Raw genomic sequence first — 20,763 nt, forward strand, 5'->3', positions numbered from 1 at the left:
TTCAATTGGTTTTGCTGTGCTCCCCTTAATTCACCCTTACTCTTATCCAGATACATGTATAGCCATATATAAATATCTATACCTTTTAACCTCCCTTCTGCCTCCTCATTTCTTCTAAGAAGAGCTCAGCTTTTATCTCAGAGTTAAACATCCAAGTTTTCCCTCCCACAATTACTTTGAGTCTGGCTGGGTAAAGTAAATATGCTTCCATACCGAGAGCTTGGAATGGAGCAATCAACTGCCTTAACTTCCACCTCCTCTCTACAGTAAAATGGCAGAAGTCAGGTCTAGCGAAAAAAGTGGTGTCTTCGAAAGTCCTCCTACTCTCTGGCTTTGCCTTACTCAGAATCTCCTCTCTAAGCAGGAAGTTCCCAATATACACTAATATTGCCCTGGGATGGTTTTTCTGACCATCCCTCCCTCCTTCTCCTGCCCACCCGGCTTTTTTTACTGTAAATGGGAATCTATGTGCCCTCTGTATCTCTGTTTCCCACTGCCACTGGGATTCTGGAAAGGCACCCTTCAGTAACTTTATCACGTATTGCCTGACGTCCTGCCCTTCTGCCCCTTCTTCCACACCCAGCAAGCGAACGTTATTCCTCCTCTGCCTATTTTCAAAGTCCTCCATCTTCCAACGCATATCCTCTGCCATTTTTTCTTGCTCTGTCTTGAATGACTGCCATCTCCCAACATCATCTTCCAGCTTGCCAGTACGCTCCTCAACCTCTGTGACTCGGTCACCCAGTTCATCATACAGTTTGTTGACTTTTCTTAAACTGCTTTGGATTTTCTTTGATGCCTGCCTCGCCCTGCGACTCTCCGCCCTTGCTTCGCTTTGCATTTGTTTAAGAGTCAAGAACAAGGTATGGAAGGGGTCCCGTTGCGCGGGGTTACCACCAGCAGCTGCTGCTCCCTCCACCGTGTTTTCATGAACATCCTCCTCCTGATATACTTGTGAGGTTGCCGAGTAATCCCAGAGAAGTCTTTTCTCCAGTTTAGAATGTCTTTTTTTTTTTTTCATTGTGGACTCTTTCTCTGACTCACTTATACCTGATTCAGTATCTTCCTGTTCGTCCTCTTCTGCACTAGTTTCTGACGATAATGTTGAACCTGAATCCTCATTAACTGAGTAAAATTCGCCTTCCCCTTCTTGAGAGGTGCAATCACCGCCCCCCTGAAGGTGTTTGTTACTGTTTACCTCTTTTGTAAGATTCACATTCACTAAACTCTCACGGCTTCCCCATGAACCAGGCTTTTTCTTTGAGACGTTTATTTCTTCCTCCACCAACATTAGGGCTCCGAGCATATCGGCTGTGGTGTCTCCTGTTGTGCCTCCCGTGTTCCTTGTGCCATTTATCTCCTCCCCTCCGCGCTCCCCTTTACCTTCACCTTCGCTGCTTTCCAGCGCCGCTTCGGCAAGTACACCGCCGCCTGCCTGCGCTGCTTCCACGATCTGGCTTGCTCCCGGTGTCGGCTCTCCTGGTTGCCTAGCAACCGCCCTCACAGAGTCTCCGCCGTCCGCTGCGTCCTCGAGGACGTTTCCTGCAACCGGAGTGTCAGCGTCTGCTTCACGAACGGAGACCGGCATTACAGCATCTCTGCATTTCGGCATTTCTGCTGCTACCGCATCGGGGGGTTTCACTGCCACTGTCAAGATCTCTGTCATGGTAGGCTGCCGCATACTTGATTCTCGTAACTTCTGCTCATCCCCCTTTGCCGGATTGTTCTTACTAGCGCAGCGCGCCTCTCCTGGATTGTTGAGTTTGGAGATCAAACTCTGTTTTCGTAGTTCCGCTTTCTTAGCTTTCTCTGGAGGAGGGGGGGGAGGAAAAACTTTTTTTATCGCGCCGGTGTTCTTTCCTGCTGGGGTATCCAATTTTGCGCTAAAGGCTGTCACTGTCTTCATTGTTGCCGAAGTATCTGGCAGCTTTTTAGACCTCTCGCTCACTTTCTCCTGGTTAGGAGCACGACCAGGTATTTTAGGAGCCATATAGTGTCCTGTAAACAGCTTCAATAGCACTTCTCTCGCTCGGATCCAAGCCTGGCCAACTCGCAATATTTTCTCCTTTAAAGTTACTTCTGCAAACCACCAGCGCCCAAGCTCCATTAGAGGTATTGCTCCGTGTAGCACAGCGTTTTTCCACGATATGTCAACTCATTGTGGGAGAGGGAATTAGATGCGACCTCTCAGCACAACAGCGCAGCGGCCATCTTGCCCCCACACATAATTCGGCATTACCTACACTTGAGCTGTTAAAGTATTAGTATTAGTTATTCTTGGACCTGATCCATTGTCTCACATGGCTGATGCTTTTGAGGCATCTCAATCCAGAAGTAGTTGAAGTTATTGTTCTTCTCATGGTTTTTTGAGGTAGGGCTCGAGGCTTTGATTGTGCTGACTTCGGGTTCCTGACACCACAGACTAGAGCTAAAAACAAACAGAAAAACAAAATGAAAAATTGTTCCTAGAGATAAAATTTCAGAGATAAAATAACCTCTGGTTTAGGCAGCAGGCTGGGTGATCAGGCAGAAACCTCAGCAGGATATAAATAAACCAAGACCTCAAGAGACGATTGTAATGAGTAATCCTGACTTCGATGAAATGGTCATGACACATTGTTTTATGAAATCCAATTAAGACAAAAATATCTTTTATAATACAAACACGTCCCAAGTGCTCAGGCAAGGGTGTGGCGGACATCTCGGCGGCCTCAAGGCAGAGCACAGCTGAGCGTCGCGTGTCACCGACTGGTCAGGGCTCACAACAGCTTTCGGAAATACTGTGGTGTTCTGCACCCACTGCAGTAAGGACTGCAGCTTGCAGCAGTCACCGATGACAAAGGAGTACGGTGCTCGGACACCTTATCCAGGTAAGCTCAAAGCCTGAAGTACAGAGCCATGCCAGCCCTGCTGTGTTTCTTAAAACCATGTATATTGGTGATAAGCGCCGTATGCATGCGGGTTATGTGAAAGACTGGTAGTCCTCGGCTCTTTAAACAAATCCTGAATTACTTTTGAAATTTGGCAACTATGTTACACAAATGGCAGAAGTTACCGCCTTCACAACTAGATATATAAAAATATTGGACAAAGGTTGAGAGGGGACACCTTACTGAAAAACTATAATAGAGGGCTCCGAGATTCTCATCTTAAATTTCGGGTTTTTTTTTTAAATACTGCATCCCTAGCACTCGTCCCCTGCCAGGCTACACGCAGCCAAACTTAGCCCCGACTGTCTTTGCTAGAGATGCCTGAATGTGATATTGTTCATATGCTGTGGGCATGTCAAACAATTCATACTTTTTGGTTGGGGATTGGGAAATATTTGAAAAATTCCTCTCTCCCAGCACGATTATCACATTTAAGTTTCAAACATACCTCCATGTCCATACACACTTATAAATTGTTTTTCACAGCCCTCGGCCTGCTCAAAGTCAACATATCATGTATTTGGATACATGATAACTTGCTACAATTTGATTGTATTTGGGGTCCTTTTCTGGATTTAGGACAACTTTAACATGGTTACCCCATATGTATCTTGGATGATAAATACATAGGATGCTTTGTTAGCTTAAGTGGTATTTTGCAAATTCATTGTGCTATGTAGAGATGATTAATATCAAATGCTACTCTTTTCTTACCTGGATTATCTTCGCATGTATCATTTGTATTTTATGTATGAAGATAGTTATATGCTGAATATACCCTGCATCTTTTTGAAATGCCAATACATAATTGGAGCAAAAAAAAGAAAGAAAGGTGGTAACCCTGCCCCAGTCAGCTCTGAACTGCCTTTCCCCCTCTCAGAGTAGCAGTGCTCTGTGGAAGATGCTCTCACTGAGGGAGCCCCATCCACTCTTGTAGAAGCCTGGCAGTCTCGAGTGACTCCGAAACAAATTAGTAGTGATTTTTTTTCTCTTCACTTGTTGTAGTATGGTGTCAGCTCACACTGCAGCTGCTTACGAAAAACACACACAGCACAGACAAGCGGAAGGATCTCCCTTCCTATATAGAGGACTGGGGCTTCCCGCATCTGGGGGCTGCCAGAGGGTCTTTTCCACCTCAGGTAGAGGCCGCAATATACAAAACATCCCTAGATGTGTTTAGCTGTTGCCTTGCCTCGCAGTCCAAATGATGGTCCTAGTTTCTAATGCAATTGGTTCATCCTAAGAAAATTGTTGAATCGTGTAAAAAATCAGACACAGTCAGAAAAATAAAATACATTTTTCGCCCACCGCGTTCCAATGAAACTTTAAAAATGTGCAATGAGCTCCCTGAGCACGGAAAGGTAATTAAAACAGGAGGGACGGAAAAGGAATGCTTACTCAGAGAGTCACAAGGATGAAAGCTATTTATTACCTGGCCTCAATTAAAAGGGGTAATAAACAGGCAACAACTCCATTATTATAAAACCAAATGGCAAGCGATGCTTCTTTTTAATCTTTTCAGAGACTGAAAACATACAAGAGTTAAGCAAAGTGAATGTGTAAACAGCACCAGTGAGCACCAACCTCACGGACTAGTAACATTCAAACAAGGCTGCTCACTTATGGCCCAGGAGGGCGGTTGGGTGGCATGCTGAACTGTGATCATCTGACCATGCCAAGCAGTCCAGTCACCAGGTGAGGGCGTGTCGAAACAACAAGGAACACGGATTGGCAAGGCCAACAATCCGGTTTGTAATTGAAAGTACCTCTTTAATCCAGTGGCGTAACGAAACCTGAGGGGCCCGTGCAAAGCACAATGAGGGGCCCAGCAGCGGCCCAGCCCACCACCTACCACCGTCCACCGATTAGTTATCACTAATATGCATCTCACATGGGAGTCACGGAGAGCCACGAGAAGGGTATGGGGGGGGGGAGGGATTTTTTCAGGGCCTTCATGGCCGTACAAATGATCTGTCCCCTCCTGACAGAATGCGCATGGCATGTGAAATGTCACCGTCTTACAAACAGAGATGTTAACAAAATACAAATAAATCTCGCTGCTTAAACGCAAAGAGTGTCTTGTGTGTGAGTAAACGTCAAAATAAGTGCACAGAGGTTTGTTTACACGATCCTCGGCAGACGTGATCATAATGAGTGAATACGTGTGTCTGGCCATGCAGGTTATACCACGAACATACAGGATCCTTATCAGCTAATTCGGACGCTTATCACCGCGTCTCATGTTTAAACCGCTCTATCGGCACTCTTAATGCCAGCGCGAACGGTACAGAGTAACCACGTTATCTTGGGATTGTTTCACTCCGCGCACACCACATGTGTTGTTTTACAAGGTTATCCAGCTTGCACACTCCCATGGTGCATATGTAGGATCCCTGAAGGGTTGTGGGGGCTCTACACAGTGTTAGAGGCTAGCTGCAGGTGCTCACACGCCATAGGAGGCACCTGAAGAAACAGGTGCTTGCAGGACCAGCGCTAGGCATGGGCAGCGTGGGCAGCGGCCCAGGGCCTCGCAGCCAGGGGGCCTCGCGCTTTCAAATGCTTCAGAGTTTGGAGGCCCAGGGGGCCCAGGAGGCCCAAGGGATTTAATCAATATCTTCCTGCCTTGGCCTAATCGCTGCATCTACATGAGGATAGCAGCGATTAGACAGGTCATTCAAGAGCCCTCACCTGTGAAGTGCGCCCTGCCCCTGGTTGAATAAGAAGCAGGATAACCTGCAGGGCGCTAAAAGAAAGATAGAATGACGGCGCCTCACACTGAAAACAGCTCAGCTCATCCAGGACTAGGGAAAGGGAGCACAGAGTAAATGAAAGGGGTGCGAAATACGGAATCAAGTGAGAGGGGGCGGGGGGAGCAGATAGGTGTGATAGCAGCCAGACAAGAGGTGCAGGAAGAGTAGCACAATCAGAATGTAAAATTGGCTGGACTAGGGCTTTCAGTGTGCTAGGTCCCTCAAGTCTTTACCTGGTGGTAAATTAAAATCAACATTGAAACAGGCCCCTACCGGACCCTATATTCATGTCCTTTACTTTACCTACAAAAACAATGATCCTGTATCAGCACAATAATTGTATAACTCAGTGGCCGGGTTGGACATTAGGGCAATGAGCCAGTGTGTAATTGTCCAATCTGCTAGGTTAGTATTTGACCTGTTTTTTGGGCTGTTTGTTTGCCTGCTTTATGGTCAGATGAACATGTTTTTAATGTTGATTCTCATGATATTAAAACAAACATTGCCTGCAGCAAAATCAAATTATGCAATCTCTCATACCTTACAAAAAACGTAAACAGCATGTCTTTACAAGTTAAAAACTGCCCTATTTTTGAAACTTTTCTAGCTAACTAATTCACTAATGGGGGCCACTTTTATTTTGGTGCTGGGCCTATTTCCTGACCATATGAGCAGGCGCGGTTCGTCCATTGGGGCGTGGGGGCGTAGCCCCCCTGCCCAACGCCGCCCGCAGCTCCCTCATGACAATCATGTCAATGAATCAACATGACGTCAGACCGCCGGGCGGGCGTCATGTTGATTCATTGACATGATAATGCACAGACGGCAACACAAGTACGCATGCGTGGGGACGGAGGGTGAATTTTTACCCGTGCCCACGCATGCGCACTTGTGTTTTGGTGGCGTTGCGCATGCCCATCAGGAGCCCTAATGGGCGTGCTGCGGGCGAGAGGGTACCTGTGCCCCTGGCACCAGGATTGGCCAGGGGCGCTGTGAGCCTGTGACGTGTGCGGGACCGGCAGCAAGGTAAGAGCGTGTTTTTCGGTGTTTAGCTTGCACAAATGACTTGCGATAGTTCAGTGTGTTAAAGCATCTGCTGCAGAAATGTGTAAATACATGAATGATGGATGGATGCAGGGTGGGTGCATTAATGATTGTTCGGTGGATGGGTGCATGGATGGATGAATGGATGCATGCATGATGGGTGGATGGATGCATGAATGATGGATGCAGGATGGATGAGTGGGTGGATGGGTGGATGCATGAATGAATGATGTATGGATGCAGGATGGATGGGTGGATGCATGCATGATGGGTGGATGCATGATGGATGGATGGATGGATGGGTGGATGGATGGGTGGGTGCATGAATGAATGATGTATGGATGCAGGATGGGTGGGTGGATGGATGGGTGGATGCATGAATGATGTATGGATGGATGCATGCATGATGGGTGGATGCATGATGGATGGATGGATGGGTGCATGAATGAATGATGTATGGATGCAGGATGATTGGGTGGATGGATGGATGGATGGATGCATGAATGATGTATGGATGGATGGACGCATGCATGATGGGTGGATGCATGAATGATGTATGGATGGATGCAAGGTGGTTCGGGCTCGCTCACTGCGGTGCAATATGCAAATTAGTTTACGCCTCACCACTTTCAAATGTCACCAGCCGCCCCTGCCTATGAGGTCACTTCCTGTCAGGTTAAATCTTATGCAAATTATTGGGGCCTCGCATGTTCCTATTCTGCCCGGGGCCCCACAAATCCTAGGACCGGCCCTGGGTGCTTGGCTGACACAAGTACTGTAAATTCAGGGGTGAAAACTGCTCTAAGTGCCACCGCTGCAAGTGAAGGTTGCCCCAAGCTTCCAGATGAAGTGTGCTGCGAATACTGACTGGTAGGGCATCTTGTGCTATAAGTTGTGTAAGTGCCTGGAGCAACGCCCTTGTTCCCACTCTTGCAAGCACAGTCAAGTACTGCAAGTTGGTGTGAGCGCTCCTCCTGCAAGAATCCTGACACTTAATGAAACAGGGGAGGTTGCTGTGAGTGCTGGAGGCAGACATTCTCTGGGGTTTGGGGGGTGCTCCTTGGTGCTTTTAGGGCCACACCCCTCACTGTGCAAGACATAGAGGAAGTGCAGCAGCTGCTGAAAATTACTGAGGCAGGAGACTTGCTGCAAAATCCCCGATAATGCAGGTTGCCTAGGCCTTCTGGTCCTTGCAGTGTAGTTTGCCCTAATTGCTGCATCTGCACCCCAAGAAGGCTAGTACTTTACCCTCTCCACCCTTCAGTGGCACCAAAGCACCCAGACACCACAACTGTGTTTCAACAAAGTGCCTACTGCAGTAAGTGCATTGTGAACGTGATGTAGGCAAAGCATCACACCAGTTTGTTACAAATATATCTATGTCATCTGCTTATCCAATATGTTTACTATGTTACTTGCCATGGTACCAGCCTCTCCATCGTTAGTGTTTCCTATTTGCCTTGATCATTGGGTCAATCCCTCCCCATCCAAATTCTATTATACTACCTCCTCCCCCGGGTCCCGTCTTCCGCACCACCTTGAATGAAGCACTCAGAAGTTGCCTCAATGTGCAGTGCACTTTAAATACAACTGTGAAAAGAAAAGGGTCTCTCAAGCCTCGAGATAGAGATCTGGCTTTGGGTTAGCTTGAGGGCCTCTGAATTTCAATACAAACTTTTTATGTGGTTTCTGTTCCTGCACTACTTGCCTTGGCTACCATTTTCTTGAAAATACCTTTATTCACTATGCCTCCTTTTCATCGACCAGGCCAGACCCAAGAAAAGCTAGCAAAGACACAGGAGGAGGTCATTCTGTTGGCGTCTAGCGTTGTGAATGGCGGCCGGTCACACCAGTGATTTATCGGAAAAAGATTGTGCATTTCCTGATAACCGGTCCTTAATTTGTACCGGCAGTTACAGGCGTGGCAATATCCATAGCTGCCAAGGTTTCAGATTGCTATGTGTGACAGTTTCCTAATTTCAATGTAAATATGAGTGACAATTTCAACTACTATGAGTGACACTTTCTCGCAAGCAAAATCAAGCAATAAGGCCGAGGGAAACACATAAATATCAGAAATTACGCCAATTTCAGCAACGAGAAACTAAGTTAAATGCTGCAAAGCATAAGAAATAATTGTTTAACTGCTTTCATGTATCAGACTCTAGCCAAAATTGCAGAAAATAGATAAAGCGGTATGGAAGATATTCATAATGTATTTATAATAAGCTGAGTGACTCTCCGACTCACTCGAATGCTGCTGACGACCACTAAGCACCGCAGCACTGGAACATTGAGAGCGAGAGGGACTCATTTAGGTCACAGCTAGACAGGCTTAAAGCACATTTTATTTTTCACTTAAATTAACAGTCTCCAGAGGCTCACTGTCTGACACTGAACAGAGAAAAGCTTGTAAATATATGCACCACAACAACTAGATAGCCCCAATGCCAGGCCAAGCAAAGTGCAATCCCTACCCCTAGCTGGGGCTGGTGGCTTAGTGCACTTATGCATCCACTATTCTGTGATTCATCTCATGGTCAAAAGTTTAAATATTGACAGGTTCGCTCAGTATTTGTTTGCTCTGCGTTGGGTGGCTTAAGTACCTTTGAGATGAGTACTAATAAACATCTAACATTAAAGGCCATGGGGTGAACTTTTGCATAACAAATATACATATTATGTTGTGTTATAGTGCATCATATATCCGTGGCAAGACACTGCTATTCATTTAACGGAATGGGCTGCTACTTTGAGCGATCTTTTTTATTTTTACTGGTTTGTTCGGATAGCACATGCTTAATAAAAGTGATTTGTAAACAAGCCCCCCCCCCCCCAACCACCCCCCCCGTGGGAGTAAAGCTTGTTCAGCCTCATTGCTCCCTAGTTAAATTGTCACAGTGATTTAAATTACATATGAGAAGAGACAGCAAGTTATATACTTGATGGTTCGGCTTTCATGTCACAAAAAGTTACTACTTTGTGCAACACCATCACCTAAATAATCTGTTACACCTTGTAAACATGTATGGAGTCAAACATGCTGCAAGATTAGAACCACCGCAGTGAAAGCACCGCAGAGGGGGAGGCCTATCCACAAGGACCGATAGACTTTGATTTACGCTGGAGACAGCCTAGGAGGGCACAGCTGTGGCGTGCAGAGGCTGGTGCCCCCGTGACATTTGTGGCGAGGTGCTTTGGAAGGTGACAGTGCGCTTAGGAGGCCCCTGGAGCTCTGGGGCCTCCTGCACCGTGGGGGCTGCGGGGGCCTATGTTACACCCCTGCTTTAATCACTGATTAGTTTAGGCCCTGAATAAGCCATCACACATGTACTCTGTCACTGGTCTTTGCACACTTACTTCTATTCATCCACCCAGTGACTTATTGTTGCATTTACACACTTACTCATCCGCAATAATACAAACATATAAACACCCCAAGCATATGCAAGGTATAAAAAGTGAAATAAACCTGGTGTGCATGCACGTGCACTACAAAAACAAAATTAATGAAAAGGGAAGTGGGTAGGAGTCTTACAACGGAGAGAGGTGTTCTGAGGCCACGCCCCTTTTAACACATCTCTGCAACGCAGCTCTGTGACACTTACTAGAGGTGCCTGGTGGGCTAGTTGGCCGCCAGGGGACCTCAGGATTCAAGGGGAGTTAATCCCCCAACTTAAAACGTGCCACGGGTGCGATTGCACAGTGATGGAGGGAGGAGGTGGGACCTGAGGTGATATGTGTGCAAACACACCCTGTGGCGCATTTTAAGTTGGGAAATTAATTCATTTTCATCTGGTGTGGCTCGTTCTTTTCCTCTGCAGGGGAACTTGGTTCTGAGATTGTGTGTGCGGCCACAGCACATTGAGCCCCCCACCCAGCTAAGCAGTTCGGCGGCTTTAGTGGCAACCTTTTTTGATATTTGATACTATAATATTCACTGCCCACTGCTAATCTCGTCCCATAATGCTCTGCAGGGCCTTTGGTTGGGATTGTTCTTTTGCCAATAACTGTGCTTGGGGTGGTCCTAAGAGGATGGGACCACCACTGATTTCAACAAAATGTGCTTTTTGTATATGCTCTTTGTGTTGAAGGCATCTGCTTGGTCCTCCCCTAGGTTAGGGGGACCCCAAAATCATCAGCTCTCTCATTGACTAATGGTTTCATTTCAAAAGTTCACTTTTGTGAATTGGTTATATGCTTTTAAGCATGTAAAATTGCTTTTTCAAAGCATCTGAGGATGTTGTTTATTTAGCTGCTACGCTACTGTACTACGTGCAATTTGCAGTGTGCTGTGGCTGCACACACAATCTCAGAACCAGTTCTTGATCGTGAGCAAGGTATCTGGGATACTGAAGCACGTAGGTCGCTTTTCCATGTAAGGAAAATGTGGTAAAGATTAAACAACGTATGCTGATAAGACTATGGGAGGGCGCCCCGATTTTGATGAAAAAAAAATATGTATATATATATATATATATATATATATATATATATATATATATATGGTATACACCCGTTACAACGCATCTTTTACTCCGCACTACCATTACAACGCGACTTTTACAACGCATACCATTACAACGCATTGCGCTGGGGGGCGCTCTAGGATAGGGAATAAGTATAATTTACTATCCAACACCTTCCCTAGGGTCTACGGGGACTGGAGTTAGAATAGTAAATTATACTTACCACTATCCAGCACCTCAAAGTGCTATGCGTTGTAATGGTATGCGTTGTAATGGTCGCGTTGTAATAGTAGGTAGTTGTAACGGTATGCGTTGTAACATGGTACATCCATAAATATATATATATATATATATATATATATACATAGAAAACCAATGCTGACCTCTTTAGAAATCAGCGAGACACATGCTCCGGGCTCAAATGAAGGATTTATTTGGCAAACATGCAGTCGCTTCCTGAAGTCTGTGAAACGCCATGGCAGACGCGTTTCTGGCCCCATTGGCCGTCATCAGTGCCAGTCCCACAAGAAAACAAAATTTCAAGCGCTCCAGAGACCACTTCAATATCAGCAGTCCCTTGGCTCCTCCTCCTCCAGGTGAGTGTAATAACAGCGTTGCACCTCCCAGGAGCACTGCCTGATGGAACCTGCAGTCCACGAGGTCCCGTATACCAGTGTATGGGACAACAGACTCACTTTCGTGCCCCCAATTGCTTGGCGCTTCTTGCACTCCACCACAGGGGTCCTGGGCATATTATTCCGGCCAGTACCTTCAGATGAGCCCTTGTCAGGCAGCGCAATGCCGCCTCCTCTCCCCCCATCGCGCAGACACACACCAGCTGCGTGTGCTCTTCTCCTTTCCGAACGGAGGGGAGGTTTGGTCGGATATATATATATATATATATATATATATATATATATATATATATATATATATATATATATATATACACTGGGTTTTCCCACACCTCAAGTGCACTCCATCCGGTAGCGCTCCAAAGGACGAGAAACGGACACCAAGGTAACGTGGTTCAGCAGTTCTTTATTTGCTCACAGCAGATGTCAGGTCAGACGCGTTTCGAATAACAAGTATTCTTTATCAATTGACTGGACACAGTCCGCTTTCTATTTTTATACCCCATTTTTTTCTCCTATTGGTGATGCTTTCACCCCCCACATGTGATTGTTAGACATGAAAGGAAATACTAGACATGCATAAATGTTCTTTGCCATTTCTGAATAACTTTGTGTTGTCTGACACATAAATGTTGTTGACATTTCATTGTAATGTGCATTGTAACATGACAGTAAAGTAAATTGCATAAATGCTTTTCAAGGGCGCCCTGCATTGACCTCTATTTGTGAGAATGCACAGTTCTTGATTTGCAGATTGTGTGTATGTATACATGTATACTCAATATCATAGATATAAATAAATACATATGAAAATTAGATATACACACCTTGGTATATACATTAAAAAAAATATATTTATAAATATACGTGTCAATAAATATATTTTAAAACCATTGAATATCTTGAAGATAAATAAAATGCTTAAAATGCATATATTTTAATGTAATTGGAATCACAATCTAGCAAAAAATGAATTTCAAACTGATTGATAACCTAATATAATTAAAATCAGTATGGGCAACTGTCCTAATTGTATGTGCAAATTGTCGCAATGTGTGAACATTGTCATATGTGCAAATATAGCATTTGAGCAGCTGTTTCTTGTATTTCTAAACATTGTCATAAAGTGCATACAAAGAAAGGGTTGTCTGTGCAAGTTAAAGTGCAAAATAAAAATAGAGTGAGCATGTTAAAAGATACATACAAAAAATATATATTGTATGTATTGGGAAAGACTAAAAACATGTTGTTTTCCATTATAAGGGAAACACAAACATGATGACAATTTGTTGGAGTATCAAAGTGGATGGCGGACAAATACCAGTATACAGCAGATTTAATTAACTTAAAAGCCAGAGCCACTATATTACAGGAAGTTGTGTAGGTCCTCCGTATTATTGAGTCCATTCGGGTGTTTGCTGTCTAGCTCGAGGATATATTTACATTCTAACTGCCTTAAGCTCTTCTCTCGGTTGCCACCCCGGAGAGGTTCCGATACAGCAGCTATGACAAAATATTTAAGATCCTTGAGGTCATTTTTATGGACAGCCTTGAAATGTCTGGCCACCGAGTACGTCGGGTCATTATTAACCATGGCCCGTAGGTGCTGGAGTATCTTAACATGCACCTGTAGCTTAGTGCTGCCCACATATCTGAGGCCACAGGTGCATGTCAGGATATATACGGCGTACTCGGTTTTACAGTCAAAACATTCCTGGATCGTTGACTCATAAGGGCTGAATGGAGTGTTATATTTGGTGGTGGTAACACCAAATTTACAAGCCCTGCATGACGAGCATTTGTAAAAACCATCCCTTTGTTTAAGCCAGGTAGATTTATTGCTCTTAATGGTTTCTGGATGACTGTGGACTATCTGAGTTCTCATAGAGGTGCCTCTGCGATATGTTATGGTGGGCCTGATGGGCACCTCAGGTGATATCACAGCATCCTTTAGAACAATTGGCCAATTTTGAGTATTGGTAGACCGTATCTGGCGATATTGGCTGTTGAAGGTTAGAACTAGGCGGGGGTATTGGTTGTCGCCTCATCTCCCTCCGGTTCATGCTCATCAGTGCTATTGTTTTTTGAGGGATCCAACAGTGATTCCCTTGATCTGGTTTTGGCTTTGTTGAGCACTCTATTAAGAGTGCATGTAGTGTATCCTCTCCTACGGAATCTTTAAATTGCCTTCCTCATGCAGGTGTCTTGTTGCTCAGTACTGCTGCATTTGCATTTAATTCTGAGGAGCTCTCCATAGGGGATGCTCTCAATTAGGTTTTTGGGGTGAGAGCTGGTGGCATGTAACGTGGAGTTACCCATCGTCGCTTTTCTATGTAGGGTAGTTTTTATGGTGTCATTCTCCACATACACTTTGACATCTAGCAATTCAATCTCTTTGGCACTAAAGTGTGAGATGAATTTTAGGTTGACCTGATTGACATTGATGTTGGCAATACATTCTTTAGCATTTTCTTCACTGCCCTGCAACAGTATAAAAACATTGTCTATAAATCTCAAACACAGCCTCACATGCGTGTTGTATAGTGCCCAGTGTTCTTTCTTAAGGACCTGCTCCTCCCACCAGTCAACCATAAGACAGGCATAGCTGGGGGAGAAGCAGGACCCCATCGCTACAACCCTCATTTGCTTGTACATTTTTGTTCCAAACATAAAAAAGTTGTTGTTTAACACCATTCGATGCTTTTAATGTGTATCTTATTGTGACTATAACACTCTATCGGTCTATTGGTCAAAAAATGTCTGGTCGCTGTTAGTCCCACATCGTGTTCTATGCATGTATAAAGTGACTCTATGTCCAGAGTGATCAATTTCATATCATTTTCCCATTCGAAATTGTCAATCTTTTTTAGAAAGTCACCTGTATCTTTCACATACGTTGGTAGTTCCTTGACCATGTCTTGAAGGTAGTAATCTACGTATTGCAATAGATGTTCACCTGCACTGTTGATAGCCGATATTATGGGACGTCCCGGTATTGGTGTTGTGTTTTTATGTGTTTTTTGATCAAAGTATATAGAGGGTATTGTAGGGAATTCGCTCCAAAGAAAGTCAAATTCGTCCCTAGAGATCATGCCATCCCGTTTGCACTGTTGTAGATGTTTTCTAAGCGTCTCAAGGGCTGCTGTGTACTCCTTCTTGTTTGATTCTTTATAGCATACTTTATCAGAGAGTTGACGGTGGGCTTCCTTGAGGTAATCTTCCTTTGGCCAAAGAACTATATTCCCTCCTTTGTCCGAGGGCTTTTTAATCACTTCCAAGTTTTTGCTCAGTTTTCCAATCAGTTTGTTGTATTATATTTGGTTGAAACTGGGTTTTTTGGGCTTGTGATTGAGTCGATAGCATAAGTGTTTGATGTCATCTATTACCCTCTCATGGTAAATGTCAATGGCATCTTTTGGCATTTGAGGCATAAAGGTGGATTTCTTCTTGAAAGAGCGGCTGCCCGCACCAGATTGACTTATGGTTGCTTCTCTTAGCTGTTGTTGTGTGGATTCCTGACCTTCATCTTCCTCGTTGTTGCTTGCTACTGATTTTGCTGCAAGTAGTGTTTCTACATCCATAGCCAGTAATTTGCTGGTTCTTATATCCATCAGTGTGGTGGCTGTTTGTTTTTTGGCTGTTCCTTTTTTCACTTTAAAAAACTTAATAAGTTTAAGTTTTCTGATGTAGTTGAAGAGGTCAATCCTTGTGTGTGTAGTTAAAGTCATTGGGTCGGCAGTAAGAAAGACCTAATTTCAGGATCTGTCGTTCTTTGTCACTAAGCTGAAGTTTTGTTAAATTTATGATGGTTTTGTCCTCTTTACTGTCCATCATCATTTGCGCCAATAGCCTCTTTTTGGCTTTGCATTTGGTTTTGTTGCGCCTTTCACGCCTTTTGACACTTCTGTTTTTGCTTGCAGTTAGGGTTGTCGCAGTTTCCGGGGCCTTAAGGTGTTGAGCCGGTCCTCCACTAAAAAATCTATTTCTTCACCCAGGTCCAGAATTCTTGTTTCTGGGTATTCCTCATTCGTGCTAGCATTGCTGTAGATAGAGCTTGTTTCGCTCACTATTGAGCTCGCATCGGATATTGCCTCTGCGGAACATCCTGCTTTTTCTGCCACTTGCTGCACCTTGGATTTTTGGGGATTAGATTTAAGTTTTTTTGCATTGTCGTATTTGCGGGCAAAGGCGTATATTTTACCTTGTTCGTAATCTGCTAAGTCTCTAGCGAATTTGTATACCTTTCGCTGTATGATCTTTTCTTCCTGTTTATTAAGTCTATCATTTATTTATTTCCGTGTCTTATCAATAAATTCATTCGGCTCCAATTTGCTCAAGGCAGCATTAATCCCATCGATTTCCTCCAATAGTTTTGCTCTATCAGATTCTGCATATTTGATGACTATCCGGACTAGATTCATAGAGGCATCAAGATTACTAGCGCCCCATTCTCTGAGCATTTTTGGGTCCGGATTTTCGTAGCTGGGCGCAAGAAAGATTCAAAGCCCACGAGGCACCCTCCCAGCTTCCTCATATTTGCTTAGCGATTTCTTTTCCCACCATTTGGTGATCTCTGATCTCATGCATTTTTCCAGCCACTTGAGTAGTGTTTTGGCTGTATCATCCACTTGACCTGTATTCTCATTAGCGGTTTTGTTACCCCGCATTGCAATAGTTGGCAGTTTGCTGTACAGATCATCAGCAGCCGCTTCCCTGGCGCGGACCGCGTCCGTCGACATTGCCGCTGTATGAGTTGTCGATTCAAATACAAGAGACGGATTGTGCCTGCCCACACCTAACCACTGAGTTAAACTGTACTATGGACACTCCCCTCAGTGTGTACAGTTACTGAAGGTCCTCCGACCCTGCTAGGGTTGCACCCGCATTGGTACCGGTCTCAGCACGTCACTCGGGGTCCGCCGCGGTGATTCTCCTTTCGGGAAAGAACGTAGAGGAAGGTTGTTAGCAGCGGCCACTTCTGGGGTAGGGGGTCTGTTGGCGGAATCAACCAGGCTTCCGCAAGGAATTGTCCACTGGGTTTTCCCACACCTCAAGGTACACTCCAGCCGGTAGCGCTCCAAAGGAAGAGAAACGGACACCAAGGTAACGTGGTTCAGCAGGTCTTAAATTTGCTCACAGCAGATGTCAGGTCAGACGCGTTTTGAAGAACAAGTATTCTTTATCAATTGACTGGACACAGTCCTCTTTCTATTTTTATACCCCATTTTTTTTCTCCTGTTGGTGATGCTTTCACCCCCCACATGTGATTGTTAGACATGAAAAAAATACTAGACATGCATAAATGCTAAGTTTCTTTGCCATTTCTGAATAACTTTGTGTTGTCTGACACATAGATGTTGTTGACATTTCATTGTAATGTGCATTGTAACATGACAGTAAAGTAAATAGCCTAAATATATATATTTTTATATATATATCCACGAAATCCACGTTCGAGTTTCCACACAGGTGCGGCGTCCTCCCACACCTTAGAGAGACGCAGACACGGTCCAATTTTGTGCAATCTATTTATTTTGAGCAGGCACAATGCATGACGTTTCGGCTCCGAGGAGCCTTGTTCACATGACAGTGTCATAATCTTAGAGCCGTTCTTTTAAAGGAGCAGCCATTAGAAAAAAGTTTGTGATCACATGCTCGGTTTGGTGATATATATATATATATATATATATATATATCTTCAGCGAAGAACGGACCCAACCAGCTCCAATTCGCAACCAGAGGGTCAGAAGCACCACAGCACAAACAGGGTCCAACACTCGTGTTCAGGTAAGTTTTTTTTATAGTTCTTTCAACACCATCGTGCAGACAAGGAGGACGGTCAACGCGTTTCGGCGATTGCCTTCGACTGGACCACCAGTCAAAAAGTTGGGGGGGGGGGTGACCAGGGCACAGGATGACTTGCAACTTTGCAACTATATATATATATATATATCCTGGAACCGGTGTGTGAAGATATATATTGGTGTATGTTGGCGTGGAGGCGTGGGTCCCGAGCGCAGAGCTAGCGAAGAAGGAAACTTTGGTATATATATATATATATATATATATATATATATATATATATATATATATATATATATATATATATATATATATATAGTTGCAAAGTTGCAAGTCATCCTGTGCCCTGGTCACCCCCCCCCCCAACTTTTTGACTGGTGGTAACTGACTCTGACTGACCCTGGGCTCTGCCTAACCAGGACCTGTGCTGTGCTGAAAAACACGTAGAGTACAGTGAAACCACCTACATACACTAGGGTACACTATGGGTTGGGGTACCCCTATGATTGGCATGACCAACCCTATAAGGCCCTAGTACATAGTAGGGCAGGGTGATTAAAACTACCTTTAAGTCAGAGGTACAGAAAGAGGCAAGTGAAGTGCAGAAAGAAGCAACAGAGGTGCCAAAAGAGGCAAGAGAGGTGCAGAAACATGCAAGAAAGGAGCAGAAAGAGGGAACAGGGGTTCAGGAAGAGGTAGGAGGGACACAGAAATTTGCAAGAGAGGTACAGCAAGAAGCAAGGGAAGTGCAAAAACAGGCAAGAGGGGTGCAGAAAGAGGGAGAAGAGGTGCACAAAGAGGCAAGAGAGATACAGAAAGAGTCAGGAGGGAGCAAAAAAAGGAAGAGAAGTGCAGCAACAGAGGTGCTGAAAGATGTTCAAAGGGTGCATAAAGAGGCAGGAGAAGTGCAGAAAGAAGCAACAGAGGTACAGAAAGAGGCAAGGGAGTTGCAGAAACAGACGGGAAAGGTACAAAAAGGGAACCAAGGTGCAAAAAGAGGCAATAGAGGTGCAGACAAAGAGAATAGGGGTGCAGAAAGAGGCAAGAGGAGTGCAGAAACAAGCAAGTGAGGTGCAGAAAGAAGCAACAGAGGTGCAGAAAGACGCAAGAGAAGTGCAGAAACAAGTCAGAGAAGTGCAGAAAGAGGCAAGAGAATTGCTGAAAGAAGCAACAGAGGTGTAGAAAGAAGCAAGAGAAGTGGAGAAAGAGGCAATTGGGGTACAGAAAGAAGTGAGAGCAGTGCAGAATGAATGAACCAACAGAGTTGCAAAAAGATGCAACAGGGGTACAGAAAAAGGTAGGAGGGGCAGAACAAAGAGACAAGAGAGGTATAAAAAGTGGCAGGAGGGGTGCAGAAAGAAGGAAGAAAAGTGAAGAAACAGACTGGAAAGGTGCAAAAAGAAGGAACAGGGGTACAGAAAGAGTCAAGAGAGGTGCATAAAGACAAAAGAGGGGTACAGAAAGAGGCAAGAGGGGTGCAGAAAGGTGCAAGAGAAATGCAGAAACAAGCAAGAGAAGTGCAGAAAGAGGCAAGGGAACTGCTGAAAGAAGCAATACAATAGAGGTGTCAAAAGAAGCAAGAGAAGTGCAAAAAGAGGCAAGTGAGAAGCAGAGAGAGGCAAGGGAGATACAGAACGAGGCAGGAGTGGTACATAAAGAGGGAAGAGAGGGCTAGAAAGAGGCAAGCAAGTTGCACAAAGAAGCAAGAGAGGTGCAGAAAGAGGCAAGTGAGGTGCAGAAATAAGCTACAGCAGTGCACAATTAACTAACAGAGTTGTAAAAAGAGAGGCAACAGGGGTGCAGAAAAAGGTAGGAGAGGTGCGCAAAGAGGCAAGAGAGGTACAGAAAGAGGCAAGAGGAGTGCAGATAGAAGGAAGAGAAGTGCATAAAGAGGCAGAGAACTGCTGAAAGAAGCAACAAATGTGTAGAAAGAAGCAAGATAAGTGCAAAAAGACACAAGATAAGTGCAGAAAAAAGCAGATGTTCTGAGAGAGGCAAGAGGAGTGCTGAAAGAGGGAAGAGAGGTACAGAAAGAAGCAAGAGAGGTACAGAAAGGAACAAAGGAAGTACAGAAAAAAAGAAACAGAGGTTCAGAAAGAGGGAAAAGGATAGCAGAAAGAAAAGAGGGGAACAGAAAGAGACACTAGAGGTTCAGAAAGAAGGAAGAGAAGTACAGAAAGACACAAGATAAGGGCATAAAAAAGGAACAGAGATGCAGAAAGAGGGAAGAGGGGTGAAGAAAGAGGCAATAAGAAAGCAGAGAGAAGCATGAGAGTAGCAGAAATAAACAAAAGAAATAGAGAAACAGGGAACAGATGTGCAGAAATAGGCAAAAGGAGTGCAGAAAGAGAGAAGAGGGTGCAGAAAGAGTCACAAGGGATGCAGAAAGAAGCACAAGGGATGCAGAAAGAAACAAAAAAAGTGAAGAAAGAAGGAACAGAGATGCAGAAAGAGGCAAAAGAGGTGCAGAAAGAGGGAAGCGGGTGTAGAAAGAGGCAAGAGGGGTACCCAAATAAGCAAGTGAGATACAGAAAGAGGCAACAGAGGTGCAGAAAGAAGAACGAGAAGTGCAGAAAGGAGCAACAGAAATGCAGAAAGAGGCAAGAGGGTACTGAACGAGGCAAGAAAAGTACAGAAAGAAGCAAAACAGGTACAGAAAGAGGCAAGAGAACTGCAGAAAAACGCAAGAGAGGTAAAGGAAGAGGCAGCAGAGGTACACAAAGAGGCAAAAGGGGGACAGAAACATGCAAGAGGGGTGCAGAAAAAATCTAGAGAAGTGCAGAAAGAAGTAACAGAGGTGCTGAAAGAGGCAATAGGGGTGGAGAAAGAGGCAAGAAAATGCAGAAAGAAACAAAAGATGTACATGAAGAGGCAGGAGAACTGCAGAAAAAGGCAATAGAGGTAAAGGCAGAGGCAGGAGAGGTGAACAAAGAGGCAACAGGGTTTTATAAAAAAGAAGCATGAGAAGTACAGAAAGAAGCAACAGAGATGCAGATGGGGAAGTGGGGTGGGAAAAGAGGAAAGAGGGAAACCGAAAGAAACAAGAGAGGTGCAGAAAGAAGGAACAGAGGTACAGAAAGATGCAGCAGGGGTGCAGAACGAGGGAACAGGTGTGCAGAAAGGGCCAAGAGGG

At 44.6% G+C, this 20,763-nt stretch overlaps 1 protein-coding gene across 1 annotated transcript in view; it reads left to right on the forward strand.

The window, feature by feature from the left end:
* The first annotated feature begins 2,718 nt into the window (after window positions 1-2,718).
* LOC147701663 (galactoside alpha-(1,2)-fucosyltransferase 2-like) overlaps window positions 2,719-20,763 on the forward strand; it is a 63,740-nt gene continuing 45,695 nt past the window's right edge. Inside the window, exon 1 of the mRNA XM_086928680.1 lies at window positions 2,719-2,870. The gene's annotated coding sequence lies outside the window, so the exon portion shown is untranslated. The remainder of the gene's footprint in view (window positions 2,871-20,763) is intronic.

Source organism: Lissotriton vulgaris, chromosome 7 (assembly GCF_964263255.1).
Source record: "Lissotriton vulgaris chromosome 7, aLisVul1.2, whole genome shotgun sequence".
In the NCBI taxonomy this organism is placed as follows: domain Eukaryota; kingdom Metazoa; phylum Chordata; class Amphibia; order Caudata; family Salamandridae; genus Lissotriton; species Lissotriton vulgaris.